This window comes from Arachis ipaensis, chromosome B05 (genome assembly GCF_000816755.2).
Source record: "Arachis ipaensis cultivar K30076 chromosome B05, Araip1.1, whole genome shotgun sequence".
NCBI lineage: Eukaryota > Viridiplantae > Streptophyta > Magnoliopsida > Fabales > Fabaceae > Arachis > Arachis ipaensis.
The window spans coordinates 52,056,289-52,065,392 of record NC_029789.2 but is presented as its reverse complement, the minus strand read 5'-3'; the positions used below and the strand labels follow the sequence as shown (position 1 = coordinate 52,065,392).

At 34.9% G+C, this 9,104-nt stretch overlaps 1 pseudogene; it reads left to right on the top strand.

The window, feature by feature from the left end:
• On the top strand, positions 7,024–8,587 carry LOC107640609 (annotated as a pseudogene).

The following is a 9,104-nucleotide window of genomic DNA, read 5'->3' as shown; positions in this document are numbered from 1 at the left end:
TGTTAGTGAATTCAGGTTGAAAAGGCTAGGAATGGATCAAAGGAATGAAGAGAAAAGCATGCAAAGTGGAGAAATCATGGAAAATCAAGGATTTGGGATGCATTCATCGACGCGCACGCGTGAATTTGAAGTTGCATGGCGACGCGTACGCATACATGACGTGTATGCGTGGATAGCAAAAATGCCAAACGACGCATACGCGTGACCCACGCATACGCGTCGCTGCTCGCACGTGACCTCATTAAAGTGAAAACGCTGGGGGCGATTTCTGAGCTTCCCAGGCCCAGATCCAACTCATTTTCTAAGCCTATCACATGCAGAAATGAGAGGAGTCACGGGGGAATCACAGAGTTTAGTTTTCATCATGCTTTAGTTAGTTCTAGAGAGAAGAATCTCTGAATTAGGTTAGATGTAGCTTAGGAATTCTTAGATCTAGGTTTAATTCATGCTTTGATTTACTTTTCCTTTTCAATTTCATGTTCCTCTACCTTTGCTCTCTTAGATTAGTATTTTACTTTTTGTAATTCTTTACTTTGTTGTTGATGCACTCTTATTTCTTCCATTTTCCTTTTAATGCAATTTATGTTTTATGTTCCTTTATTGTTGATTTGAGTTGTTGTTGTTAATTTCCTTGCAATTGATAGTTGTAGATTTACTTTTCTTGCAATCCTATTTTGTTTCCTTTTATACCTTCCTAGTGTTTGATTAAATGCTTGGAAGGATGTTAGAGTAGATTTTTATGTTCTTGGCTTGGGATGGTAACTTAGGTGAACTTGAGTTGCTAATGTCCAAGTGTTGATAGTTGGTGTCCATTGACTCTAGCCTTCCCTAAAGTAATTAGTGAGATGGTTAGGACTTATGGATTAGGATTGGTGTAGCTCATTTGACTTTCCTCCACTCGTTAGAGGATGACTTAATGGGATTAATCCTTGCAATTATCATGTTATGGTTAGTCACAAGGATAAAGATCCTTGACCATCATTCCTTGCCAAGACCTTTTTACATTTTAATTCCTTTTACTTTCTTGCAATTTACTTTTCTTATTTCTTATTCCAAAACCCCAAAATATGCATCTCATAACCAATAACAATAACACTTTCCTGCAATTCCTTTGAGAGACGGCCCGAGGTTTGAATACTTCGGTTATTTTTATTGGGATTTGCTACTTGTGACAACCAAATTTTTTCATGAGAGGATTATTTGTTGGTTTAGAAACTATACTTGCAACGACATTTCAATTGTGAAATTCTATACCAACCAATTTTCCCTTCATCAAGGTTGCGTAGGTTGTGATGGTTGGTTGTGGTTGGCTTATGAATGGAATTGGTTGTTTTGTAGTTGTGTGTTCTGAAAGTGGTATGACTCTTGTGGGTAATGGAATGAGTTTTGTGGATGGTGAAATGAATTGTATGGATTTGGGACGGAATTTTGTGCTGAGGCATACTCAAGTGATGAAGAATTTACACATGTAAAACTAGGAGGTGAGGTTGGATAACTAAGAGGTGATGGCTCTTGATGAATGGGGTATGAATGAGTGAAATCTCTTTGATTTTGATCTTCCCAGCCACAACTTAAGTGGTGATCAATTTCACCAAAATATGGACTATTTTGTGGCTCTGGGAAGTACCCCATTTCATGTTCTTGATACTCCCACCCACCATTAGCATAATAACGTGAGTCATTCTGTGGTGGTGGAAAGTTTCCTACGAAATTTGATTGACCAAAATATGATGAATACTCCTTTCTTTCTTGCAAAATGTTCTGTCTCAAACAATAATCACCAAAAGAAATTAGAATCTCCATTGTCATAAATAAGGAATTCTTAGTGAGGCAATACCACAAACAGCTAGTGATTATTGTGCTAACAAGTAAATAAACAAAGAAAAATGGCTTAAAGTGCAGAGAATATACTAACAAACTGAAACAGAAACTAATTACAAAAGAAAAGAAAAGTGTTCAATCTAGTTATCCTCCAATTTAGTAATTGTCAATACAAAACCAATCTTCGGCAACAGTGCCATAAACCTGATACACGAAACTTGTCTCTCAACAAATTTCCACCGGCAAGTGCACCGGATTATTGTCAAGTAAAAACTCACTATAGAGTGAGATCGAATCCCACAGAGATTGGTTGGTTGATCAACGTTAATTGGAGAAGTGTTCTAGTTAAACTGAATCAGAATTGAATTGAGGTTGCAGAATTTAAATTGGCGGGAAACTTAGAGAGCAAGAAATATAAATTACTGAATGTAAATAATAGAAATTAAACTACAGAAGGGAAATTGCAGGAAATTAAAGTGCAGAAGCTTAAATTGCAAGAAATTAAAAAGGAATGGGGATTGTTAAGCATAAATGTAACAGCAGAATTGAAAGAATGGGTAAGATCAGAAATGGGGGAGTCATTGGGCTTAGGAGATATTGCATTCTCCGGATCAAATTCATAGATCAAAGTATTGGTAGGATTACATGTCACGATATCCATCCAACCCCCAATCTAATCCAATGTGAAAAAGCATTTCTAGCATGATCCCCTCCTCCCTCTCTCGAGGATCAGAGGAAATCAAATTACGAATAGCTTTTCTGTCAAGACAACTATTCAATTAAACTAAGATCGAAAGCTTTCTAGCAAAATCAAGAGAAAAGACAGAAGAAGAAGAATGAAAACTGTTATTGATCCATTGAATTACAACAGAGCTCCCTAATCCAATGAAGAGGGATTTAGTTGTTCATAGCTCTGGAAATGGAAATTGAAATTAAAAAAAATAAGATTGCAGAAGTAAACTAAAATTTGCAGAGAAAGTGAATTATGCAGAAAGTTCCAATTCTAGATCACAGATCCAATCTGTCCAACCCCTAAAGGAAAAGAAAATGGAAATACATAAAAGAAAAAGAAAAGTGCAGAGAGAATAAACAGAGTTCTGAACTCCCAGAGCCCCTTCAGGGCCCCTAGAGAGCTCATTCTATCTTCAACAACCCTTCTATTTATACTCTTCTTCTCATCTTCAATTGAATCAAGTACTTGGATGTGGGCCTTGGCTGAAGCAGTTAGGAGTGATTCTTAATGATATTTGATAATGGACGTTTGGCAACTAACTGCATACTACAACAAATACGGGCTTTAGCAACGCCAAATTTTGCAACGCCTTAAAACCGTTCTCTTAGATAATTTTAGACAATGGTTTTTTGTAGTGTTACTATTGAATTCAATTTTTCATTATTTTATAGCAACAAATTAAAATCGTTCTCTTTGACTATTTTAAAGAACGGTTTTATAACCGTTACTATGATTTGTTTTTAAGCAACGGTTTTTTATTGTTGTTTAAATAATTGTACAAAAGAAACGCATAAAAACCATTGCCAAAATGCTACACTTTAAAACCGTCCTATTAGATGGTTTTAGACAATGATTTTTACAGTATTGCTGATGAAGTTCAATTTTTCATTACATTATAGGAACAAAATAAAACCGTTCTCTTTGACTATTTTAAAGAACGGTTTTATAACCATTACAACAATTGTTTATCAAATAACAATTTTCTAATATTATGTAAATAATTATACAAATTAAAAGATACATATAAAAATAATTATAAATAATCATACAAATTAAACATTTATATGATTGAGGCCATTATTTCATTTAGCTCACTTACCCAAATAGCCTACCTTTCATCAACCATTGTTAGCCAACTTTGAGCCTATTTAATCCCTTTTATTCTTAATTATAGCACATCACTACCCATAAGCGAAAAAAACAATAAATGTCCTTAATTTGGATCTTTGATTAGCTTAGGCTAGTGAGGGTGTGTATCATTTGGGTATGGAAAACTTGGGACATTGGTTGAGATAAAAGTGTAATTTGTATTTTTGTTGAAAATATTGGGAATTGGGTACATATTCATGCACTATATGTAAAACCATATGCATTGATACAATTGTATATACTTTAGAAAAAAATGAAGAAAAAATATATATAGAAAAAGAAAAAGAAAAATATATAGAAAAAGAAAAGCAATAAAAAGGGGACAAAAATGCCCGAAAGTAAAGTTCAATAAAAATCAATGCATGTGGAATGTTAATTAAAAAGAATGCATGAGTATGTGAAAAAGTGGGAATCATGGGTAGCTAGGTTGTGTATTAGAGTTGTATAGGTTGTTATATGTGTTTGGTGAGAGCTTAGGTTAATCAAAGATGCAAATTTCAAGCTCACTTGACCATATACATCCCTACCTTTACCCTAGCCCAATTACAACCTATGAACAAGACCTCATGATGAGTGTATGCATGCATTGAATAATTGTTGATTGTTAGATGAAAACCAAATCTTGAAAAGCATTATTAGAGGAGAATTAAGTGATCGACCCTATACACTAGAGCGACTAGAGCGGATACACCTCCGGTGAGGGTTCGATGCTCAATTCCTTGTTCTCGGCTTTCATGAGCGTTCTTCGTGCAAGTCCATTTATACTTCATTTTGATATTTGAATTGGTAGGATTCATGAATCATCATATGATCTTAGCCCTACTTATTCATACATGTGTTCTTGGGGATTGATTTACTTTTAATCAAGTAGGTAGAATCATCTTGCATTTAGTTGCATTCATATAGATAGGTGCATATAGTTTATTTGCATTGAATAAATGTTCATACCCTTTTCTTGTCCCTCTTTATTCATAGCATGAGGACATGCTTGGTTTAAGTGTGGGGAGATTTGATAAACCCCGATTTTGTGGTTTATCTTGTGCTTAATTTAGGTGATTTTATCAACTTTTCTCACATTTATTCAATGAAATAGCATGGTTTTGCAATTCTCCCTTGATTTTTGCTTAAATGTGGGAGAACTCATGAAGAAATGAAGCAATCGTAAAGCTATCAAGCCTGACCTCTTCGCACTCAATCGACCATAACTTGAGCTACAGAGGTCCAAATGAGACGGTTCTAGTTGCGTTGGAAATCTAACATCCGGGGCTTCGAAATGATATAAAATTTGCCATATGTTGTATGACGCATAGGGGCACGCACGCACCATGTACGCACGCGCCGATGGAGCACGTGGGTCCACTAAAGAGAAATCATGGCCAGCGATTTCTAGCTCATTTTGGGCCCAATCCAACTCATTTCTGATGCTATTGAACCGAAGAATTGAGGGGGAATGAACCAAATAGTCATAGTTTAGTTTCCATCATGTTTTAGGATAGAATTTTAGAGAGAGAGGCTCTCTCCTCTCTCTAGATTTTAGGGTAGTTTTAGTTAATTCTTCTTGGATCCAAGTTATAATTCTTGTTTTGATTTAGTTCTTCCTTTTAATTTCTTGTTATTACATCTTTATTCTTCTAGTTTTACTTGTCATTTTCTTTATTTTGCCATTTTTATGTTTATGAACAATTGTTGGATCTTAATTTTCTTTAATGCAATTTTATGTTTCCATGTTCTTTTATGTTGATCTTGCTTACTATTGTTGATTTCTTGCTATTGATAGTTAAGGGTTTCCTTTAATTCTTGCATTTTGTTATGTTTACTTTTCTTGCATTCTAGGTATTTGATAAAATGTTTCCTCTAGTTTTTGGGTAGTTCTCTTGACTCTTGGCCTAGGCTAAGGAAATTGAGTGACCTTGAGTCATTGGGTCTCATTGAATTGGAGATTTGATAACCCTTGGTGATCAATTTGATACTCATTGACGCCAACCCACTACTAATCTAATTAGTAGGTAGGTTGGGACTTATGGGTTGATGTGATCAAACCTATTTGACGTACTTCAAGCCTAGGAGTAGATATTATGTACTTAAGGCTTTGGAAGTAGACTTAATAGGTTGGCCTCTCATAATTATCAATATATGGTTTGTTGACAAGGATGGTGATCTCAATTACCTATGTCTTGCCAAGAGTTGTTTTCCTTTATTTTATTAGTTAATTGTTCATTTACTTTTCTTGCCATTCATTTTCTTGCAAAAATTATAAATCAAAACCCCCTTGTCCCCTCATAGCCAATAATCATACACATCATTGCAATTCCTCGTGAGACGACCCGGAGTCTAAATACTCTGGTTAATTCTTATTTGGGGTTTGTACATGTGACAACTAAATTTTTTTATGAAAGGACTATTGTTTGGTTTAGAAACTATACTTTACAACGTGAATTCATTAGTGGAATTCTAGACCATACAAAAGTTTGTTCATCACCGTCATACTCAATTTCACCAAATTGGACATACATTTACCTTGAAGCAGCTTGGTCTGATCATTGGCAAAGGTCGGTGATTCATTATTATTAGTAGCTTGACATTGTGGTTTAGTTCTTTTACTTTTATATTCATTGCATAGGACAATAATTTGTGCATTTTTTTTCCTTTGAATCTACTGCTGCTTGTGCAATCTGATGATGAGAATTTTTTTAATGGGCGAGTATATGGCTAAATTCTTGCATAGGAAAATAATTGGTTTCCATGTGGTGTTTGTAATTGAAACAGCCTAATTTAAATAAGTTTGTATTCTTGAAAGGCCAGCGTGGAAGGAAGCTTGTGCTACTCTTCAAAAGCTCCTTTCAGGTACAAGTTGCAACCTCAATTTGTTCTTTTCTTTTACTTTGTTTCCACATTCTAATGCCTTAAAAGCTATACTTTCACTCTCTTTCAACCTAAAACCACACTTCTCTGTCACTTGCTCTGCCTCTTCTTCCGGTACCACAGTTTCTTCTTCTTCTCATTATGCTCTTCATTTTGTCCAATTTAGCTTCTTTTTCTTTTTTATATTTCTTTCAGTTCATTTATTTTTTGAAGTGGTAGTGTAGCTACTAGTGTGATAACAAAGGCGACGTTGCTAGTTCCTAATAGCATTCAGTTTTAACAAATTTGTTGCTTTAGATAGTGGTGCAAATTGTTATAGGAGAGGGTAATTCAGGTATTTTTGAGTCTTTGAGATGAATCAATTAATTGAGATTGTTGAAGTTGATTCATTGAAGGCATGGAGAAAGAGAGGAAAAAGTTCTGTTAACAATTAACATTCACTTGTATATTTTACAGAAATGAGTAATATTGTTCAAATTTGGGAGACTGTTATAAGCATTTATTTCTCTTGATTACTCTTTTATTTTCTTGATTATACTCATTTAAGCAAGAGAAATTCATGATTTTTTCTTTAGATCCTCTGCTGGTGAAAGGCTGCCAGAGGAGAAATATCCATCCTTTCGAGAGAGGTCGGAGACAACTGATCTCATTGTAGAAATTTCTTTGCATCCTTGGAATGCCTTTAGGCCTGATGGAGTGAACATTTTCTCTGACATCCTTATGCCTCTTCTTGCATTTAGGGTCGAATTCGACGTAGAAGACGTAAGGGGTCCTGTTATTCAGTCCCCAATACGCACCAAGGAGGGACTAAAGGCTCTACATCCAATTGACCTGGAAAAGCTCAGTTTTGTTGGAGATTCACTCAAGATATTACGCAAGGAGGTAAACCTAGTTGCATTACCGCTTCTATATATCATGGCTATCCTTCAAAGGAGCCGTTTTCCTTACTTATTGCTTTTTACTTAGGTTGGTGTTGATGCTGCCATTTTAGGTTTCATGGGAGCACCTTGGACAATAGCAATATATATAGTGGAAGGGGGTACAACACGCACCTATACAACCATTAAGAGTATGTGCCATACAGCACCACATTTATTGCGGACTCTGCTCTCTCATTTAGCGCAAGCAATAGCAGATTATGTTGTTTTCCAAGTGGAGTCTGGGGCTCACTACATACAAATATTTGATTCATGGGGTGGAGAACTACCACCTGATATGTGGAAACGCTGGTCAAAGCCTTATATCAAAGAGGTAATGTAGAAAAGTTCCCATTTATTTTCATCTTATTGAAATTGTGTTCTAATTTTTTAAACTGTTCTATTTGGGATCCATGTCATAGAAAGCCTAAGTGTATCTATTTCAACTTTTGCTTATTTGTTTAGTTGAATCTTTGAACTAGACAAACCATGTGTTGCTTTCAAAGGTTTGCAATGATTACAGGTTTTTTTTTATGTAAATTATTGTTTTGTTCCAAGCTCTCATGATTGTCATTTGGGTGGTAAATAATAAGATGAGCTAAGAGCTTGTAATTTGTAAGCATCAAGTGGTAAATAAGCTTGCTTGATCTTGGTCTTCTGAATTTCGGAGAGAAAGTCCAAATCAGAGGCTACACCTTCAAACTTTTTTATTTAATTGAAACTATGTTGCTGTTAGTGCATCATCATAATTTGTAAAACATAAAATATTTGCAAATTGAACGTTGGGCACAAGATGCTATTGTTCCATATTTTTCCTCTTTTGCCATGTACTGATTTCTAAACATCCAGATTGTAGATTTGGTCAAGAAAAGATGTCCTGAAGCCTGAGACACTGATTGTTCTTTATATAAATGGAAATGGTAGCCTCCTTAAGCATATCAAAGATACTGGAGTTGATGTTATTGGGCTGGACTGGACTGTGGATATGGGAGATGGAAGAAGAAGATTGGGTAGTGGAATAGGTGTGCAGGGAAATGTGGACCCTGCCTACTTATTCTCCCCACTTCCTACCCTCACTGAAGAAATTCAGAGGTTGGCGATTTAATTTGACATTCTTTATTCTCGATAGTCATATCCTTCCTTTGTGTTTGTCTTTTTAATGCTTAGTATCCAGGTTTTCTAATCTGCCAAAAATGTTTATACAGATAAAGATCAGATTTAAGATACTTTCTAGTTCTTTATGTGGAGCAGTTCCCATTGAAGCCAAGAGAGTCCACTCAAGCTGAGTTACCACACCAACTTTATTGAAGAAAAATGAAGAAATTGCCACCCTTAGGCTATAGTACTATAGTATTTTGAAAAATAATGCTGATATAAGTAAAAGTGGTTATGGCCTAGATTAGTATTATGTTATTTTGCAATGATGATATAATGTGATTGTGGATCTTACAACAATTTTCGTAAGTCAAATTTGATAGTAAATGTTCAATTAGTTTTTTTAGTAATTTGATTCAAATAATTTAGGTTATTTATTGACAATAAAATAAAAAAAATGTTGGAACTAGTTTCATTCATGAGAAAACTCTTGTAAATAAAGAATTATATTACAAAAAACCATTGTT